An 18,541-nucleotide genomic window follows, 5' to 3' on the forward strand; every position below is an offset into this window, starting at 1 on the left:
GTTGTTATTAAATGCGAGCTTTCGATGCCTGTACCATTTTTGCATTATAATAATTGTGTGGCAAGTATAATCATACTCTATGCCCAGGGAAGTCAAGACACTTTTCAACCCGACATTTTTTTAGACCGGACCGGGAATGGAACCCAGCCACCTCCAGCATGGGCTGACTTTGTAGTTGTACCTTTTCCAACTGAGCTAAGGGAGACCCAAGGTTGTGAGTTACTTTTACTCATTTGCATGGAGAAATTTCAAAAATTCTGAATTCAGCTGGTGTTATTAGCTGGTGTGTGAGTAAACTAGCAGTTGCCACAAATCGTCTAACAAAGAGCTTGAATACTAAATCAGATATGTCGATTTGAAAACTGACGCTTTATTTGCCAGTTTGAAAAAAACTGGAATAAGCGCGAAATAACGACTAACCTCAATTTTTCGCCCGTCCGCCTGGCCTTTTCACTTTTAAGATGCCCTCATCACATTTCATAAAGGCAACGTAAAAGAGACAGAGATATCGCAAAAAATTCTCACCACTATTTATTTTTTTCTCTCTGACAACAAGTGGAAGTTATTCAGGTCAGGGATGCCTAGTGTATTTATAAAGAATCTTCATCAAGATCGACGAGATGTTTTCACATGCCTTAACCGCTACTTTTGAAATGTGTGGGCGGGAGAAGGAGTTCAATATTTCAGATTAATGAAACTAACTATTCTCAGAAGTTCATGAACCTTCTTAGCAATTGAGGTAAATTCGAGAAGCTCTAAGAACTTCTTAAAACTAACGTTCCCTGTAAAATTTCAATGAACTTTTTTTTTCCTTGATTTATTTTTCGTCGATCATGTTTGCCGTGCTGAGCACCAAAGCTACCGACGCCAGGGAAGCAGCTCCCACACCTGGACCCTACCACCTATTGACCCATCAACGCATGAACCGGGGACCAACGGCTTTACTTCCCCTTTCTGAAGGAAGGCGTGATCAGAGATGTTATGTCTCAGAACATCCCGGTGGCACCGACTGGGATTGAACCCAGGCCTGCTGGGGTGAGAGATAATCACGCTTACCACTACACCACAGGTGCCGCTGATGATCTTTATAGATTTTTAAAAACACCGTAGAAGTTTTGAAAACTTTGTAGACATTAATTGAACTGCGTGGAAGATCTGAAAACTTTCTAGAAGTGCAGCCAATTTTATAGAAGTTCAACCAACTTTATAAATCCTCAGCAAACTTTGTAGAAGCTCAGTAAAATTAATAGAACTAAACTTAATAAATTTTGTTAAACTAACTTCGGCAAGATTATAGTTAAGTACTGGCCGTGTATGTGGAGAATACACTAGACTAGATTTTTTAGATGTTCAGAGAACGTTGTAGAACTGCATTTGCAAACTTTTGATTAATTAAGTGAATTTTGTAGAACAGGAAATTCTATGAAGCTCATCAACTTCATTAGACTTCGTCAAATTTCATAGATTATTTCTGGGGATATTGTAGCAATTTTGGAAATTTAATATGAATTCGGGGAACTTCGTAGAGCTTTTGAGAATTTTGAAGAAAATCAGGCTACGACTTACATCTAGATTTTTGAACCACGCTCTCGAAGAAACATTGGGTATAATGTAATGTAACCACAGCCCGAGAGAATTACTTGTTCAATCGTTTTTCCAACATAGAAGAGAACTCTGACGTACTAATGGGAAAAATTCTTCATGGAAAATTCTTCTATCAAAAAATCTCGCATTGTTGTGCGCCCACCTTTGCGAGAGAGTCTGCCTTCTCATTGCCTGGGATTGAGCAATGTGAGGAAACCCATACAAAGGTAATCATATATGATCTTTCGACCAGCTCACTCGTCTGCTCCCTTACCTTTGAAAGGAAATAAAATGAGTGCCTGCTTTGTTTCATCGACCGAATAGCCTCAATCGAACTGAGACTATCCGAGAAAATATGGCAAGTCGGAAATCATCCCCAATGCGAAGTTGATTGCTGCTAGCTCAGCAACATAAACGAAACAAGGTTCTTGAAGTTTCCGGAAGGTGGTTGAGTATTCATTGAAGACGCCGAAGCTAGTGGATCGTATTGCAATTGACTTGTTGGTACTTTTCAGCAAAAATACGGGGAATTGAGATAGGTCGAAGTTGATCTGGAACTCCTTGAATAGCCTGTTTCATGGAAAGGTCATAGTCAATGGGGAGCTGTAGTTAGTAAAACATACACGAGGGGGTTACAGCACGGAAGACTAACATCCGATGACATATAATTAAGGTAGATTCGCACAATTCTAGTCTGGGTGCCCAATTCGAGCATTGCTTCGAAGTTTTCAATCACACTGCATTTAAATAATATTCTTAATGAGAGCTCTCAAAAACGGTTCTGTAGGGGTTTTACTCCCGCTAGAACCTCTAGGCTCATATTGTGTGTTGAATGCATTCAGCCAAGGGCAATACGTAAACAACGATATTGAATGCGTTCCAATTTAATTAGGTGGCTGTTTCTTGCTGAGAGGAAGCAATAAGAGCCATACTCAAGAACTGAAAGAATAGTAGTTTTATACAGGTCTTCAGGTTAATTAGGTCTTCCGGGTGAGCACCCCACCATGTCCTGGAAATTGATCGTAGAAAGTTGATCCTTTGTTGACACTTTTGTTTCAAATACTTAGTGAATTGGGAACCTTGTTCAAGTTTAGGAAGGGGCTGTGTCATTTCGACGAAGGACGTTGCGCCGAAGGATGTTTCGCTGAATGGGTCATCATGACGAATTTTAAGCATAAATCAAACTGAATGAACTGGTCATGTTTAAAAGAAGAAATCATGCCTACACACTAATCGAGTCAATACGGTTTTACTGAGTTTTTGAATTGCGGAACTGTTCGGTAAAAGTTTAAAAATGTATGGAAAATTTATTAATGAGAAAATTTGTTCTGAACTTGTACATACTTAGTTCTGTTAACCCAATTTAATGATAGAAAATATAATTGGTCGATTTCATTGATTCCTTACGGATAACGGTCATTTGAATTTTTACCGACTTTTTCAGCAATTCAAAAACCCAGTAAAAAATACTGACTCCTGTAAAAAAATCTTAGTGTTATATATATCAAAAATTTTGATTATTACGAAATTTCTGAAATGAGTACAACTCGAAAGAACTGATCGTGTTTAAAAGAAGGAAACATTTCTACAAATGTAAGACGTCGATTATTTAAATGATTTCGAAATTAGTACAACTTGAAAGCACTGGTCATGTTCAAAAGAAGGTAGCATTCCATCTGACTAGCTTGCCAGGTTAAAACAAATCGGACATTGTTAATCTTTTCTCGAGACTGATTTCAAAATTCACTAAGCTTTGAGTAAAGTTCAAAACCGTAGAAAATGGTTTGCTCTTCGGCGAAATGACCTTTGGTAAAATGTTCCGCTCCCGTTTGGGAAACTTCGTTGAAGTTTAGGAAATTTTTGTTTAATATTAAGAAACTTCTTAAAAGTTGTCTTAGCTTCAGGGCACTTCGTCAATGTTGAATGATCTTTAAATAGATCAGTCAATTTTATGAAAATTCAGGAACCTTTGTAACATTTCAAGGAATTTCGCAGAAAATCCACAAAATTCTAAACAGCCCAAGGACCTTTGAAGAAGTACAACAAACTAGATAGGAATTCTGAGAACTTTGTAGAAGTCAAGCAAACAGTTCAAGGAACATCGTAAAACATCATAAAAGCGTTGGGATTTGTGTAAGTGCAAGAACCTTCGTAGAAGTTCAGCCCAAATTGTAACGGTTCAGCAAACTTCGTAGAAGTTCGGAGGATTTGTAACTTCAGGGTTTTATTTTGGATTTTACTGGAAGTTTTGAGGTTTTTAGTTTCGTGCAGTTGTTTGGAAAAAATCGTTTAGAATACTTAAAGTCTTTCCTGAAGTTTGGAGAAGGCCATGAATCAGTGGAGTCACGTAACCTCACTTGTTGCCTGTTCAACAACTATGAAATTGATATTTAGGGTGATGTTTTCATTCAAATCAGTTTTAAAAGGCACAGAGTCTTCTATTTTCACTGAAATGTATCCTTGGTCAAATTGAGATAACTTTCAAAAAAGGGGCATGCCTTAGCTCAGTCGTTAAGGCGCAACTACAAAGCCAGAGCATGCTGAAGGGGACTGGGTTCGATTCTCGGTCCGGTCTAGGAATTTTTCGGGTTGGAAAACTTCTAGACTTCCCTAGGCATAGAGTATAATTGTACTTGCTACACAATTATACTAATGCAAAAATGGTACAGGCATCGAAGCTCTCAATTAATAACTGGTGGAAGTGAATCTAGAACACTAAGTTGAGAGCACGCAATAAGCTAATATGCGATAAGCAATAAACTTGAAATGCGAAGAAGAAGGAGGAGGATAATAATAATAAGAAGAAGAAGAAGAAGAAGAAGAAGAAGAAGAAGAAGAAGATGGAGATGCAAAAAATAATTATGGAACACGGAAGAAGTTGATGGAACTTCGTAGATAATTTTCAAGAAGTAAATATTAGGGACAATTCAAGGAACATCGGAGCAAGTTTTCAGTTTGGTGAGAAAAAAAATAGTTTCTGTATTTTTAATGAAAGGCAAAAAACAGAAAACCATAAACAAAAATATGAATTTTGAAAAGTTGTTAGACTCCACGATCTCAACAGATTGTCAAATTAATTTTATAATTTAGATATTTTTTTAAGTCCAAAATCTGAAATATTCAGATGAGTCTCAGTTATATGTCAATTTTCCAATGGCACAATATCGAACACTACTGGGCCGAGTGAGTATTTGAACCATATGTTATAAAATGATTCATTGATAGAGGGAACTTTTTGAAGATAAAATGAGAAAATTTGAAGCTCGGTCAATTTCTTACATTCATGTGAACTTTTCGAGACCTCAGACTTAAAAAAACATAATTTTTAGAGATAATGTTTTTTCAAGATCTCAGATTTAACAAAAAACGTAAAGCTTGCCGCAGTCGTAAACGTAGCCGTAATCTTGATAGTTTCTGAAATTTGTGCCATCAGAAATTCGAGGTGGCAAGGCAAAAAAAACAAATAGCGGCTATTTAGGGACTCTATCAACTTTCACCTTAATGTTTTCAGTAATTCGCTTCTAATGAGCAGCGCTGCCGGCTGCTCTTGTCTTTCATTGAGCATGATTTGTTTGCATAGGATTTCAAGAAGAAGAAAAATGCACCACAGCACAGCTTTCAGCTCAGTGAGGCTTAGGATAACCTCGTGTGTAAACAAAACACGAAAGAACACACACACACAGCCTCTCAGCAAAAAATAGACGACTCTTATCCGAAACCATCCCTGCTATTGAAAGTTGAAAATTGATCAGCTTTTTCCCGTTTTCTGCTTGGATGCTTTTTCAGACCCTTAGTGCTTATATTTTTTGTTGCCTTTTTAGACCGAGGAAATGTGCGTGAAATTACCTATTTTTACAGACGTTTTTAGCCCAGATAAGAAGTACAACATTGCACCACCCAACGCACCTACCTACCTACACGGAGAAAAAAATACAAACCAAAATTTGAGTTCTTTTTACTTAATTTTGAGTCGAGTCTCTCACTTGCACTCGTTCTTGTTGTCAAAAAAGGAACGAGAGATTCGACCCAACGGTATAGTTCAGCCCAATAAGTTACTTTTGGTAAATTGCATATTCTTAAAATTACGTGAATTAAATTTAATTTTGGGTTGAATATATTTAAGAGTTAGTATTTTTTTTGCTCGAGGAAGCTACTATATGCGATTTACTCAAATTTAAAAGTACTAAAGTACTTAATTTTGGGTAGTTCTTCATCTCCGTGTACACCTGAAACACAAGTTTTAAGCCGAAAATTGTAGACAAACAGAGGCCTTAGGTTGTTTCTTTTTTGTAGAATACCGGCACACGGCCACACCGATCGTCAAGCCAATGTGTATGCAATCAACCGAAGGCGAAAGAAGAAAAGCAAATCGATTGTGTTCGCCTTCAGGGTGATTTTCAGTCTTTTTTTTTTTTTGAAAAGCTGCAAGACGTTCCCACGAGTTGTTATCAGAATTGAGTCGCCGACTAGTGAATGCAATGTACAAATGCAACTCCAAATAGTTATTAATAGGCTTAATGCATTTTCTGTACACTTCATGGAGCGAAAATAAAAAAAAAAAACACCTTTTCAGTAAGCAAATAGCTGCCCCTTGCATTAACAACGAGAGACAATCGAGGCATTTCAAATGCCCGAAAATTACTCCCCTTGTTGACGTATCAATTATCCGGTCGAAGCCCGCGTGAAATCTCTCGCATGCGTCTCAAATGACCAAATCGAAACCGAACCCACACAAAGGCCCCAACGGACAGACAGAGAGCTAACAATGCGATAATTTCACATTCGAAAAGCAGGTATCATTAACACTCACCAATTTTCGGCCCGTTCGCTCAAATCAAACACCGGCCGAACGAAACAAAGCGCGATGAGCGGAATGAAGAGAAAAACTACTCTTGATGACAACCGCAGCCAAGCCGTCAACGCCGTCACGCACCAATCTCCTCCTTCCTGGGCCGGTCCAAGTTCAACTCCCGTACGAGCGTGCGAGTATTACTTCATCCAACGTTGCCTACCGCCCGTTCGCCTGAATTATCCTCCAATTAGTCGAATTTCATCCACCTAATTTCTATTTTGACAATTAAATCGTTCTCACTTCACTACTTCACGTGGCGCTTACTAAATTGCCTCCAATTTTTCATTCACTTAAAAATAACATCATCACATACTCGTAGCGGCGAGCGCACTTTGGCAAAGCTTCTTCCTCTTCTTCGCCGTCAACTTCTTCGGATGAATATCGTGAAAACGAGCGAGCTTATTATGTTGAGCCCCTTATTTCGTACTTCTCATGTGCACCTAATTATTGTTGCCTTTTCACTTTCTCGCACATCTCTTCGACTTCGGTTTTGGTCGCCTTCTTTGATCAACAACCGATCGAGTGCAACACTAGGGCTTACACATTTAACACGCACACGCTTCTTTCTCCAAATTCCCTCGTTCTCTCCTTCTTCGTGTTCGCACAGACGCTCGATGGTGCCAATTAAATTATTAACTGTGTATCATCAATAAATCTATTAATAATCCGAAGACAACTTCACTGTGCCCGCTCTCTCCATCAATTTTCTATTTCACCAACAATCTTGTGTTCTGCAGCTCAAGAGAACACCAGCACTGCATCCGTTCAACTGCACACGTGTGCACACTATTCGAAAACTGAGCACTCCCCCTTGCGTTCAAACAAACACCCACACAGGCACGCACGAAAACAAAAATCCACCTCTTCCTGTTTTTGTTCTGGAATAAATCTCAACAACAACAACAACAACAGTATACCATCAATCGATTCCACCGAAAGCCCCACGGAGCCGGACCGGAACAGCTGACCGGGATCTTGAAATCAACCTGCCTGAATCGCACACTGCGATGCAAATAAAGGAAAAATGAAAACCGCGAACCGCGTATCAATGCCCGTTCACTCGCGCAAAAACTACGGGAACAATCCGACCGATCCGGAAAATTTGTGTCAGGCTCACCGTCCGTCACGCACAGTACTGATTGATTCGACGACGGTCGGCCGAGCTGCTGAAAGAAGTCGACGGCGACTGATTCTCTCTCGCGAGTCTCAGGCTCAGCGAAATTATCTCAACGAAGGATGCTGACAGTCGAGAAAAAGCGAGAGAGAGAGAGAGAATGGCGACGAGGTGGAGTTTGCGTGCGATATAAGTGGAGAGAGTTTCGTTCAGTGCATGGTAGGAGAGAGAGATAGAGAGAGAGAGCTGAGCGGTGAGAATGAGAGAGCTGTGCACTCTGGCTGGAACTTGACGAAACTCTCGTGGTTTTAGATGGTTAATTTTAGCTCAGAGAAGTTTGTTTTGAAAAATGTGTGGAAGCGTTTGTTTTGTTTATGTTGCAGCATAAATTGTGGGAGAGAGTTTGTGTTTGTAGCATGTTGGGCAAACGTGGTGCAACGTGCTTGCTGTTGTTGCCATTCGTGTAAAGACTTGAACGGATTTTCGGAACTGAACTTTGTGATCTAGTCAAATTTTGTGATTTTACCACGAACCGTTGGCTGTAGTGAAAGCATCGATCATCGAAGGAGAAATGTCCCAAAAGACGGAGGATCTTACTGTGTGCTAAAATTGGTGAGGCATTATGTTACTATGTATGATTCTCAAGGATCTGCGCAAACCTATTTTGAATCAGCTACAGGAGAAGATCGACGTGACTCTTCGGCGGTAGTAGGCAGGATTTCGTGCTGGAAGATCATATGTCGACAAAATTGTCAACCCTTTTTTTGGTTCCATTTGGGGTCCCAAACAACTGTGCAATATTTTAGGACTTCCATCGGAACACCGGCAGTGTTGGCAGAAAAAGTGATTTTTGGCATCCAATTTATTTATTTATTTATTTCGTCAACCAACGTAGACTAGTACAATTAATACAGTTTTGTTTTCTTAAATATATATATTTATATAAAAAAGTAGTGTCAGCTTTCTTGTCTTTTCTTTTATGAGTTGTTATTTCTTATGGAATAAAAATATTGCTTTAGTTTATGTCGAGACATTGTAAAGTCAATGGTTTCGCAGTGTTTATTGTAAGAGGCCATCATGCGGTTTAATGGCCCATATTTTGCATAATTTGTGCGATGATGTTTTATGGCAAATACATTTCGATTTCGGAGTTGCCGAGTGGGTGCATGGAAATTTAATTTTGATAAAAGTTCTGTTGAGTCAATTCGCTGCGAAACGATATCATTTACAAATGAAACCATTGCATATTCACGACGCTCTTTTAATGTTTGTATGTTTATAAGCATGCAGCGTGCTTCATATGATGGAAGAGGAAATGAAGTCCAACCTAATTTACGAAGAGCGTATAATAGAAATTGTTTTTGTACTGATTCTAATCTTTCTTCGTGCGTGATTGAAAATGGAGACCATACAATGCTGCAATATTCCAGTATCGACCTCACATAGGCAATATATAGTGTTTTAATTGTGTAAGGGTCCTGAAAGTTATAGCAAAAGCGCTTGATAAAGCCTAGCATGTTATTTGCCCTGTGAATAATTGTATTGTAATGGTCTATGAAAGTTAGCTTAGAGTCTAAGATAATTCCTAAATCCCTAACTCTTTCACATTTGTCTACAGTTTGATTTCCTAATGCAATTGAAATATTTGAAGTTGTTCTTTTTCTACTAAATGATATTAAGTTACATTTTTTTACATTCAATTCTAGTAGACTTTTTTTGCACCATATGTAGAATATGTGTATTTCATTCCGGAATATATTGATGTCTTCTTCATTTCTTATTTCCAAAAAGAGCTTCATGTCGTCGGCATAAATAAGTAATTTAAGTTTTTTGAGAATGTAAGATATGTCGTTTACGTATAGAATAAAAAGGAGAGGTCCCAAATGAGAGCCTTGGGAGACGCCTGAAGTGACTTGAATTGGGCTCGATTTCTTTCCGTTGAATTTAATTATTTGTTGGCGGTTAGTTAAATATGATTCAAGCCATTTCAGGAGCCCTGACTTAATTCCAATTTTTTGCAGTTTAAAGAGTAACATTGGTATGTCAATGCGGTCAAATGCCTTGCTAAAGTCTGTATAAAGAGCTTCTACGTGATTTCCATTATCCATTGCATTTAATGAATAGTCTATAAATTCAAGTAAGTTGGTCGAGGTCGAACGACCCTTGAAAAAGCCGTGTTGCATGTCAGTAATTCTATTTTTGATTTGGAGAAATAATTTTTCGTTGATAATTGACTCGAAAAGCTTAGGAATGTAAGAGATAATGGCTATACCACGATAATTACGTACGTCAGATTTTCGACCAGATTTAAAGATAGGTACTAGAAATGAGCTTTTCCAAATTTTAGGGAAGGTTCCGGATTCTAGGGACATATTAAAAAGCCAAAACAATGGAGCAGTGAGTTCCATTGCTAGACATTTAATAAATACTGGAGGAATTCCGTCAGGTCCAGGACCTTTTGAGGCATCTAAATTTTTTAAAGCCTGCAAAATGTCCTGCACTTGAAGTTGATTGAGGCCAATGTCCCTTGAAAATTCTGGATAAAATGCAAAATAATCGCGGTCACGATCTTCTTCAGAAAATGTCGTATAAATTTCTTGAAAAAATTTTGCGAATAGATTACAGTTTTTTTCCGAACTATCACCGACATTTTCGTCTAGATGCATTATTGAAGGAAAATTGTCAGATTTTAATTTCGTTTTTACGTAATTAAAGAAGTTCTTCGGACAGGACTTTATTTCACGTTCAGTTTTTGCATTATATTCTTCAAATGCAGTACTGATAGCTAAATTCAGTTGATCGCATAGATCCAAATAAATTAATAAATTATTACTACTATTGTGTTTTTTATAAATTTTATGTGCTTTTTGCTTCCGATTTTTCAAGTTTTTTATTTGTCTGTTAAACCAGACTGGATTTTGTGTGTTTCTGTTACGTCTTTTTTTCTTCAAAGGTATTTCTTCCGAAATTATTTCTGTTAAAATTTTGTAGAACACGTCTATACCAATTTCGACATTTCCTACATTCCTTAAAATTAATTGCCAATTGACACTGTTTAATTTAAATTTTATTTTTTCGTAGTCTGCTAATTTGTATTCAAAGACTTCTTCGTATTCGCAGTCGTTGGGTCTTTGGTTTTCATGCATAAATAAAGAATATTCGATTGCTGTGTGAAACGCTTCATTTTTCCACAGTGGATTTAATGATTCGGTCACACAGAAATCTTCATAAATATTCGTTAGTAAAAAGTCCAAATAGCAATTTTGTTGGTTTTTGATGTGGTTAATTTGGTTCAGTCCTAAATTAGCAGTTTTGTCAAAAATGAACTGCAATGTTTCATTATCCCCAACGACTGGGAGTAAGATACATTCATTTTCAGAGTCCAGAATGAAGTCAGCATGGCGTTGATTAAAGTCTCCATAGATGTGAACTTTAACCTCAGGAGGAAGGTCAGATAGAATTTGTTCAGCACTTTGAAAGAAGGCTTCATAAGTGCTTTTATGAGCATGGTCTGGTGGAAAATACACTGAGGCGAACACGTGCGTTTCACCGGCTATGTGTGATTTCACCCAAATATGCTCAAATTCTGTAAATTTTGGTGTAAAGATAATTTCTGAGTTAAAATTGGCCGAAAGAGCTATAAGAACTCCACCACCTGACTTCTTCTGTGTTGCATGAAAATTTCTGTCGTCTCTGAATACATTAAAGGCATTACCAAAGATTTCTTCACTTTTTACGCTTTCGTCCCAGCTTGTTTCAGTTGCCAAAATGACCGAAAAGGATGAGCATAATAAATGTTGATAAATTTCCTTCATTTTAGCTGGGCTTTTCATGCGATTGAAATTTTGACAGTAAATCAAAATTTCAGTCGCATTCTGTCTGTGTGAAGAAATTGTTGGAAATACGTCGGTTGATAAAGTATGGTCATTGTTATTATTAGTTACCTCAGTCTCATGCCGAGCATCGTTATATAGAAATAATGAGTCTTCCTCAAGGTGCGTCAGCGGCGTTGAAAATTTACAGGATTGTAAAATTTGAGGGCGGCCTCCCTAGTAGATTGCAGCCGTTGCGTGCGTTCACTGGACAGGAATGTACGGTAGGATTGCAGGTCTGCCAAGGCGTCGTTTCGAGTAATTCCAAGTTCTTCATGGACGTCCAGGAAAATTTCGTGCAGGAGATTTCTGTCTTTTGGTAGTCCTTCAGCTGCTAGCATTAGAATAGCACTGGTTTTGGTGATTCCGCGAATACATGTTGATGATGGCTGGTCATGCAGGAAGGAGAGGTAGGTCCGAACAATGTCCATAATTTTCGGGTCCCTTAGACGCGCCTTCAGGAAGCGTTGGTCGCCAGTTACGGACTGTTCAGTAAGTCTCACTATTGGCGGACGCATGGGGTCCAGAAGAGGAGGGTGTTCTCGCTCAGTTGGTTTTTCAGTTCGATAAGGGTTAATAGTTTCCCCTTTTTCGAAATTAATGAAATTTAGTCCGCTTTCTTTGGGTGGCCGAGAAAATTGTATTCGTGCAGCAGCCAAAAGTTCTTTATCCAAAGGTAATGCAGTGCTGTTGTAGAGATGGCTGCTTCGGGTCCTGTTGTTGTTGATGTTGTTGTTATTGCTGTTGTTGTTGTTATTGTTGTAGTTGTAGTGGTTGTTGTTGCTGTTGTTGTTGCTGTTGTTGTTGTTGTCGTTGGTGTTGTTGTTGTTGTTGTTGTTGTTGTCGTTGTTGTTTTTGTTGTTGTTGCTGTTGTTGTTGTTGTTGTTGTTGTTGTTGTTGTTGTTGTTGTTGTTGTTGTTGTTGTTGTTGTTGTTGTTGTTGTCGTTGTTGTTTTTGTTGTTGTTGCTGTTGTTGTTGTTGTTGTTGTTGTTGTTGTTGTTGTTGTTGTTGTTGTTGTTGTTGTTGTTGCTGTTGTTGTTGTTGTTGTAGTTGTTACTGCCGCTGTTTTTGTTGGTATTGTTGTGGGGGTTGTTTACTGGTTTCTTTTCTCGTTTTTTGCGCCTAAGTCTGGCTTTTTCCTCGTTTTTTTCCTGGAGACGGCGGGAATGTTGCTTGGCGTCATATTCTGTCCAGTCACGCTTCCATACTTTTTTATTTCCCAAGATTCGCCAGCTGGGGGCTGGTTCGTCAATTGTGTAATTCTTGGAAATGATGACGGCTGGTGTTGAAAGAGATTTTGCCATTTCTTCTATGTGAGATTTTATTTCACATGCTAGAGTACTTTGGGAGTCCGCTAACTCATTCTTGAGTGTGGAAATTATTGCAGGTAGTTGGTTAATTGAGTGCGTTGTTGTTGTTGTTATTGCCGCTACTGCTGCTGTTGCCGCTGATTTGGCTGCCGCTTTTACAGCTGTGCAGGTATCCGCCGAAGGTGTGTCCAGAATTGATGTAATTGCATTTTTCATTTCAACAGCAATAAGTTTGTTGCTGCTGGTGACGGTCGACATGCTACGCTTAATATTGTCAAGCATTTCTTCAATGTGTTCAAGCACTGCGTCATGCGTCGCACTGAGGTTTTTGAAGTTAGTAAGCAATTTGTGATTTGCTTCCAAAGTATTGCCAATGTTTTCTTTGATGCCATTCAATGTTGTAGACAGTTCCTTCAGATTAAGTTCATTTATGAACTTATCCTGGCAGTCTTGGCACAAAGGCAGCATGAAGGTCCGAAGAATGTCTTCATGATTTCGCTGTGCACCAACACAACCTGCGTGAAAGGTCCGGTTGCAGGTGCCATGGCAGCGCCATAGAAAGCGATTGTCTTTTTGCACGCAATTCACTATTCCGCACTTCATTGCACTCGCGTCGGATGATAAAAAAAAAACGTTTAACATAAACACGGAGTTCGCGTGGGTCAGTTTTTAAAATATGATAAAAAATTGTTTGGATATTTAAAAGTATATACAAGAGCGCTGCTAAAGCGCGTCCGAACGCAAAGGTGGTTCGTTATGGAATGCCATACCATAAATATTTGAACAGTTCTAACCTAGGGGCAAGACAACTGTACTCAGAGTTAAAATATTTGCAGTGAGTAAATTTGAGTTACTCATATTTACTCAAAAACAAACAAGTAGTCTAATATTTTTCATCAAATAATGTTCAAACAATCCCTGTCTGACAGAATGTTTTGATTTCAAGATTTAGAGTTGGTTGGAAATGCTAACATGAAGCTTTAGTGTGATGATTTATTAGCTAGAGAATGATCTTTAGAAGAATGTAGGTGGATAGTTCCGTTAGAGTACGGCAGTATGAAAATTGAATAGAAGTTGAAAATGAGCGAAGGGCCATTAAAGCGACAGTTTTCAAGATGACGCACATTTTTGCCTAGCCCGTACGATGTACGCGAGGACTTGAAGTATGTCTCCAAGTCCACAGGCAAGATTTAGTTTTCATTCATTGAAAGATCCAAGTTAGATGGCTCTTGTCCAGGCCAGGGGATGTTTAGGTCTCTTTTGCTTTCTAGGATGGGCTAAAGTGTAATGTCCTTGAAGTTTTTGGTGAAGAGGTGGTGTTAGTGTTCCCATATCCCAGCCATTTCTAATTACCCGGCAATCTTAAAATAGCTGAAGACTCTTCCCTGGAATCGGAAAAAAGTTTCGGTAGTTATTTATTAAAACTTGAACTTCGTCTGGATTTCCCCGGAAGATTTCTTCAAACATCCCCTTGAAGATTTCGACCAGCTTCTTCGGTAGGATTCTTATGATTTCTCTGGGAGGTTTCGTCTGACTTTGCACGAAAGCTTATTTCAAAATCTCCTGGAAGTTTTTTTTTTAAACTTGCCCTGGAAGAATCTTCCACTTTCTTCCCGCAAATTTCGTCCATTGTTCAACGGAAGTTTCATCATCTTTTGATTCCAACAATATCTGATTACAATCAGAAGTCCTAGATTACAATCAGAAGTCTTACCGCTGGAAGTGGAAACTATTTCCAATTTCATCCGGACTTCCCACGGAAAAATTTTCTGAATTATTCTGAAAGTTTCATCCGGCTGCCTAAATTAGCATGGAAGTCTCTTCTAACTTCGCCCGGGAGTGTCTCATAGATTGTGTCAGAAGCGTCTACCGGTTTCGTTTCTCCCGAAATTTCTATCAATTTTCCCCAAAAGTTGTGTGGTCGTTTTTGATATAAAATATGTTTAACACTGCTTCTCGGGAAGTTAAACTAGTTTTATGGGAATAGGGAAATGATAATTCTGGTAAATTGCCCGGGCAGGAAACACTAGATGGTGTGATTTCAAGACTAAGGAAGTAAGTTATGTTGCACTACATGCCTGAAATGAAGAAACTCATAATTAATAATTATTATTAATAATTACGGTCTTTCGTGATAAGCAACATTTTATTTACCAGCATTCATTAAGGAAGAGGGATTTAATTCTCTGAGAATATTTAGCTGGAAAATGTCAGAGTTAGGGTCAACTCTCTCCAGAAGCTTTCGTTGTTTTCCCTGATACTCCTGCAAAAAGACATCAATAGACAAGAGTTGAATTTCACCGTCTGGTGTTGTTATGCTGATCGATATTTAGCATAAAAGGAGCATTGTTGAATGCGGTCTTTTATTTAACTGTTCATCCCGGGTCAAAATAGATTAATTCTGGCCAACTTCATAGTTGATTCTATTCTGAAATTTATATGAAGTTTGTCAATGAGCGATCGTTGAAGGGATGTAGGAACCACCACATACCATTTTTTCATACTGGGATTGTCCAGAATCTACCTTTGTATTTAATGGATTATTTGGAATCCCCCCTGGACAGTCATGAATTCCCCTCAATATTGAGTGAAATTCTTCCTGTGATTTTCCGGAATCCTCCCTGGGATAGTTCATATTCCTTCTTTGGATTTTCCGAAGTTACCTTTGATATTGTTGGGAAGCCGAACTGGGATTGTCTGAAATTCCCCTTTGCGATTGACTGGAACCCTCCCGGAGATTGTACAAAATCCCCCTGTAATAGAACGTCATCGGCATGGCAGTAAAGCAAGACAGCTCTGACTGTTCCGTAAGGTCACCATAAAAATCTTCCATGGATTTTGAGGGGGCAGCTTGTAGTCCCTTTCATACACGTACAATTGCCCTTTCATTGCTGAAAGATCTTCCCAGTAAAGCATTGCAAGCTCACCGTTTAAAATGTTGTTGTCAAGGGGCTGGCAACCCTATATGAATCCTATACGTTTGACAGTAGGCAACAACATGGACCTTATTTAAATACGGCCCGCCTGACGTATACATGGTGGAAAGAGACGGAATATCGTGTTGTAAGCAGAAAGACAAGAGCAGATGATGGCATCAAAATTATGACCGCCAGTCAGGTCCCTGGTTGTTGTTTTGCTTTGTTTGACAGTATCGGTTGCTATGTGTATTTTATGTAGAGCAACGCGAGTTACTCAGAGTTACTCAAAATCAACTCCGATTTTACTCATGATCAAAAGCTGTCTTGCCCCAAGGTTCTAACATTTTTTAGAGACATTCTAGCACCATGCGTCCTTAGGCAAAGTTGACTTATTGTTTTCCCTTGATTTGATTTCCGACGATCTTGTTTTCCGTCAGTGAGGCAGCTCCTACACCTGGACCTATCGACCCATCAACTCGTGTACCGGGGACCAACGGTTTTACTTCCCTCCCCCGAAGGAATGCGTGATCAGAGAATTTGTGCCTCAGAAAATCCTGGCGGTGCCGACTGGGATTGAACAGTAAAACTGGGAGAGAGGCAATCACGCTTACCACTACACCACCGGCGCCGCTGAACTTAAATCATGTTTGAGTTCCGTTAACTCAAATTCTCAAAAACGCAGGTCACTCAAGGACGGAGTAAAATTTTCCTCGGTTTTCCAGGAATGAGGAAAATCAGTTTCACTCAGTCTATTAGTGTCTCTTAGACTGGGCAAAATTCTCGCCGATTTTTTTCTTAATTCAAATTCGAGCAGATTTATGAGAACAAGCCGAGAGGGCCGACTCTATCAACGTTGCAATAGAGATTTTGTTTTGGTGTGGTTAGCTGCGTGCACGCTGAGTAGATAGAAAGAAGATTGAAGACGATTTGAATATTTTGCGAATATATGCGAGAAATGAAAGAAGATTTTTCGTAGATTGATTTGCTCGAATTGAGATTTAGATGATCAGTCTATGAGTGACTAACGTTTTGTGGTTGTGAGTGAAAAACCACCTCTCTTCGGTCCCAAGCTAATCGATTCACCCCTCGAAACAGAGGAAAAACCAATAACCCCTCATTTTATCTGTCAAACTTACATAGCGAATCAAAACAAACATTGCTTAGTACTAGAATTTCGACTAGAATGGGGTACGCTAATCGTTTGCTTGGGACCAGTAGGCTAGGCAAGTAGTGAGCCAATTTAAAATCGTTAGTTTCGTATTGATTGTTGCTATTACTACTAGAGCAACATGTGATAATTTAATATCCCAAGTAACATTTCTGGTTTTATGAGGGTTATGTAGACCATGATTTAGACTTGTAGAATGCTTACTTACCTTACCTTACCTTGCCAATCAGGCTAAGGTCTTGTTGTCCTCTGCTGTCCGAAGAAGTCGTCTCCACTCTACTCGATCCATGGCCACACTTCGCCAGCCTCGTATTCTGCGAAGGGTCCGCAGGTCGCCTTCTACCCGGTCGATCCACCTTGCCCGCTGCGCGCCTCTTCTTCTTGTTCCTGTTTTGTCGCTTTCTAGAACCATTTTCACTGGGTGGTCGTGTGGCATTCTTACGACGTGCCCAGCCCACCATAGTCGCCCAATTTTTGCAATGTGGACGATGGATGGTTCTCCCAGCAGCTGATGCAATTCGTGGTTCATTCACCTCCTCCACGTTCCGTCGTCCATCTACACTCCACCGTAGAAGGTACGCAATACCTTCCGTTCGAAAACACGTGACCTTCCACGAGCATAGTCCAGGTCTCATGGCCGTAGAGGACCACTGGTCTAATCAGCGTCTTGTAGACAGTCAACTTCGTGCGGCGGTGAATTTTATTCGATCGGAGCGTCCTCCGGAGTCCAAAGTAGGCACGATTCCCTGCCATAATGCGTGTTTGAATTTCCCTGCTGGTATCATTTTCGGCGGTCACCAGTGAGCCCAAATACACGAACTCATCGACCACCTCGATTTCGTCACCGTCAATCTGAACTCAGGGTGGGAGGCTAACATTGTCTTCCCTAGAACCTCTTCCTTTCATGTATTTTGTCTTTGATGCGTTGATGGCAAGTCCAATCCGCCTAGCTTCAGCCTTCAGTCTGATGTACGTTTCCGCCATCGTCTCAAAGTTCCGTGCCATAATGTCAATGTCATCAGCGAAGCCAAGAAGCTGGATGGACTTCCTGAAGCTCGTGCCAGCTCTTCTGATCACACCTTCTGACGCGATGTTGAATAGCAAACACGAAAGTCCATCACCTTGCAGTAACCCCCTTCGAGATTCAAAGGGACTCGAGAGTGTCCCCGATACTCGAACAACGCACATCACTCGATCCATCGTCGCCTTGACCAATCGCGTCAGTTTATCCGGAAATTCGTACTCGTGCATAATCTGCCATAGCTGATCTTGTAGAATGCTATAAAACCTTAATAAAACTTACAGTGTTACTTGGGACGTGCCGAATGTAAACAATGGGTTTAAACGTGGATTGCTCATGTATCACAACACGTCCACGCAAACTAACTGCAGCATTTGATAGAGCAAACTTACTCTACCAGATGCTGCTGTTGGTTTTCCTAAATGAGTCTTAATCCGCGAGAAATCGACGCTTAAAGCTATTGTTCACATTTGAAAAGTGATGCCGGAATTAATGTAGACGTCAACGGCGTTGTTAATTGTTTATATTTGCGAAAAGACAGTTGGAAAATAGGGTCCACGGAGTGCTTTAAGCGATGGATATTCTTGCATGTGTATGGTTGTTTTTATTGTATGAAGCAAACATGATATACAAGGTGCTAAACTGCGGTAGAAGCTCCGAATCAAATTAAAATTAAAATAGAAAAATCATTCTACAACCCTG

The 18,541-nt window shown here is 39.6% G+C and overlaps 1 protein-coding gene across 1 annotated transcript in view; it reads right to left on the reverse strand.

Annotated features, from left to right (window-relative positions):
- Positions 1–7,505, reverse strand: part of LOC135709443 (roundabout homolog 1-like) — a 380,698-nt gene extending 373,193 nt beyond the window's left edge. Inside the window, exon 1 of the mRNA XM_065231778.1 lies at positions 6,395–7,505. The gene's annotated coding sequence lies outside the window, so the exon portion shown is untranslated. The remainder of the gene's footprint in view (positions 1–6,394) is intronic.
- Between the last annotated feature and the right edge of the window lie 11,036 nt (positions 7,506–18,541).

This window comes from Ochlerotatus camptorhynchus, unplaced genomic scaffold (assembly GCF_037179485.1).
Source record: "Ochlerotatus camptorhynchus isolate MF236.1 unplaced genomic scaffold, CSIRO-AGI_Acam_v1.1 ptg000361l, whole genome shotgun sequence".
Lineage (NCBI taxonomy): Eukaryota > Metazoa > Arthropoda > Insecta > Diptera > Culicidae > Ochlerotatus > Ochlerotatus camptorhynchus.